Genomic DNA, 3,910 nt, shown 5'->3' on the forward strand with positions numbered 1-3,910 from the left:
AAAAAAAAAAAAAAAAAAAAAAAACAAAAAAAAAAACAACAAAAAAAAACTCAAGAGACACAGCTTAAAAGAATTAGGTTGCAGAGCTGGAGTGATGGCTCAGAGGTTAAGAGCACTGACTGCTTGGCTCTCCTGGAGGATCTGGCTTCAGTCCCAGCATCCACATGGTGGCTCACAACTGTCTGTAACTCCAGGTCCAGGGGATCTGATGCCTTCCTCTCATCTCCATGGGTGCCAGGAACATATGTGAGTACATACGTTCAGACAAAACACCTATACTCATAAAATTAGTTAACTAATTAATTAAAATATACATAAGGAATGGGAGTTTAGTAGGGTGTTTCCTAAAAGAAGACTGAAAATTAATGAGTTTATCAGAAAAGAAAGTTAGGAAAAGGAACAACAGAAGCCTAAATAATAGAGAAAAGAGAAAAAGTGGAAAAGATAGGAAAAAAATTAACAAAATAAAAAATACACAGAGGTGATCAATAATCCAAGAACGGAGTCTTTAAAAATGTCTCACAATATCTAAAAATCTTCAGGGAAAAAAATCCTTTAAAAAAAAAAAAAAGATCAAGCCAGGTATAACAGCGCACATCCTTAGTCTTAGCACTTGGACACAGAGGCAGGTGATCTATGTGAGTCTGAGGCCAGCCTGCTCTGCAAAGCCAGGTTCAGGCCAGCCAGGGCTACACAGTGAGACTCCTTCTAAAAATAAAATAAAATAGCATCCTACCAAACTCAGACAGCTCTGTTTTAAAGATAGAAGGTACCATACTATAAATAACTTCAAGGCCACAAGTCTGAAATTTTCTACAAGAAATGTCATTTGCCAAAACTGATAGTGGGAGGAAAATGAAGAAAAGCAAAAGGAGAGAGAGAGAGAGAGAGAGGAGAGGAGGGGGAGGGGGAGGGAGGAGGGGAGAGGGAGAGGGAGAGGGAGAGGAAAGAAAGGGAAGAAAAGAAAGCCACATTGTGTTGTAACTATTGAAAGTCTGGACTCGCTTGTAAAAACAGAGCCTTAGGCTTCTCTAGGAAGCAGAAAAGGGGAAATGAACATCTAAATTCTTTACAGGAGCCAGGGAGACAGAGCAGAAGTGTGGGTTGCATAGTGAAAGGCAGAGAATGGGCATCTAAGCTTCATAGCCCTGGACAGAAAAGGAGCCAGAAAGAACTACATGGTAAACCACAACTACCTGCACCGGAGCTTTTCAGATGGAGTTTGTGAAAGGGATACATTGTTACTCTTCACGGCTGCAATTTACTCCTGTGTATCTACAAAAAGCTGTAAGCAAGCTCAGGCATTCCCTTACCCAGTCTCTATAGACACTACCTTAGCCTATTCCTGATGCTGTGACAGAAGACCTCTGACTGGTATCTTAGGCCTTTTTCTCCATTGCTATAGCACAATACCTGACATCAGGTAATTTATAAAGAACGGAGGTTCACTCTGGCTCACTGTTCTAAAGCCATGGTGTTGGCATCCATGAATGCCTTTTTTTTTTTCTTTGCTGAAACATTATCTGGTAGAGGGTGTCCCATAGCAAGGCACAGAACTTCAGTTGTCTGATCTCTCCCTTTCTCCCTCGTTTAGACACATAGACCACACTGGCCTTGTATGCACTATCTATCTGAAGATGACCTTGAAGAGTCCTCCTGCCTCTACCTCCCAAATGCTGGGATTATGGATAATCTGTGACTGTTATGTAGTGTTGGACTCCCGCCTTTATGTATGTTAGGAGAGAGCTCCACCCACTGAACACGTTCTCAGCCTTGCCTCAATTTTCTTCCGAAGATGTTGATGCCATTAAGGGGGGGGGGGGTGGTGGCGGGGTCCCGCCTTGATGATCTTATTGAATTCTATTTATCCCCCAAAGCTCTGCCCCGAAATACCATTAGCATATGACTTTGAAGACTATACTTTTAACTCATGGATTCTGGGAAATTGTAAGCAAGCAGGTAATTTATAAATAATGCCATTTCTTTCCCACAGTTACTTAGACTGGAGGAACATCTAAGAGTCAGTGCCTGGTAAGGGTTTTTCTCTTTGTTTTGTAGAAAGCACATTGCCACAGTGTCTTTACACATACAGAGACTGGAAGGGCAAAAGAGCACATCAAACCCCTCAAAAGCCCTTTGAGAAGAACTCTAAGCCTGTATTCCTCCTACAGTCCCACTACTGACCACTACCGAATTAGGAAGTAAGCCTTAGCGTGAACTTTGGAGGGACACAAACCCTCAGATCATAGTTAGTGTCTAAGGGGTTTTGTTTGTTTTTCTCTTTGTTTAATCAAGAGTAATTCTCTCTCTCTCTCTCTCTCTCTCTCTCTCTCTCTCACACACACACACACACACACACACACACACACACACACACACACACACTTGGTCAACCGTGTATAAAGGTACAGAGATGAGCATCTTCCTAACACACAAGTTACCTCCAAGAGACCAGAGCTCTTGTGTAAGAGCTGGACTGTAAAGTGGTCAGAAGGCTTTTCATGACCTTGGGTCTTTGAGAGCCAGAACATCAAAACTATTAGCAACAGAAGAAAAGTAATAAATTGTACTTTGTCAAAATCGAACACATCTTTATCTTAAAAGGACATCATCTCTCTCTCTCCCAGAGGACCTGGGTTCCATTCCCAGCACACACATGGCAGCTCACGCCTGTAACTCCAGTTCCAGGGGATCTGATGCCATATTGCTGGCTTCTATAGCCATTGCTTGTAGATGGTACAAAGACACATACAAGCAAGACACCCATACACATAATTTTTAAATTTATTTTGTTTATTAATTAATTCATTCATTCATTTATTCACTTATTTATTTATTAGTTCTTCAATACAAGGTTTCTCTGTGTAGCCCTGGCTGTCCTGGAACTTACTATGTAGACCAGGCTGGCCTCGAACTCAGAGATCCACCTGTCTCTCTTTCCCATGTGCTGGGATGAAAGGTGTGCGCCACCACCACCTGGCTCAGATGCTGAGTTCCACAGCCAAACATTAGGTGGAGCATGGGAGTCTTTCCAAGGAAGGGAAGAGGGATCAAGAACATCACAGAACAGGAAGGACCCAGAATCAACCGACTGGGACTCAAGTGGGCTCAGAGAGATCACAGAGCCTGTATGGGTGTGACTTAGGTCCTCGACATATGCATATAGCGAGTAACTTAGTGGTCTTATGGAACTCCTAACAGTGGGAACAGGGACTGTCTCCAATTTTATTGCCTGCCTTTGGGACCCTTTTCCCCCTACTGGGTTGCCTGGCCCAGCCTTGATGTGAGAAAGCTTATAGCTTGTTATGCAGTATTTGGTTGATATCCCTCAAAGACCTGCTCTTTTTTTAAGGGGAAGTGATGGGGGGGGGTGAATCTGGAAGGGAGGAAAGAGAAAGTTGGGGGAATGGGAGAATGAGGGAAGGGGAGGGAGGGGAAACTGGAGTCGGAATGTAATATATGAAAGAAAAATAAATAAAAAGGAATTTCTTTTAAAAAATTTTAAAATCTCAAAAAAATTACACTTGCATTCTTTTTCCACTTTATATATATGGATATTTTGCCTGCCTGTATGTCTGTGCTCTGTGTGCATATAGTACCTGTAGCCTCACACATTTGTATAAAGGAAAGAAAGACCAATGAGGAGACTGAGGACATAGCTTGGGGAAGAGCTGTTGCCCAGGCTGTGAGAAGCTCCGGCTTCAACTCCTAGTACTGCAAAAAGCAAAGGAGGGAGGATGAGAAGACAGGAAAAGAAAGAAGCTGACGAAAAGATGACTCAGAATAGAAATATTTGTGAACCATGTGTTGGGAGTCGGGTTGTTTCCAAGGATTCCTCAGAGAAACAGATGAGAAAAGAAAAGGATGGAAGAAGAAACGGGTGGAAGGAGAAACAGATGGAAGAAGAAAA

Source organism: Mus caroli, chromosome 10 (genome assembly GCF_900094665.2).
Source record: "Mus caroli chromosome 10, CAROLI_EIJ_v1.1, whole genome shotgun sequence".
In the NCBI taxonomy this organism is placed as follows: domain Eukaryota; kingdom Metazoa; phylum Chordata; class Mammalia; order Rodentia; family Muridae; genus Mus; species Mus caroli.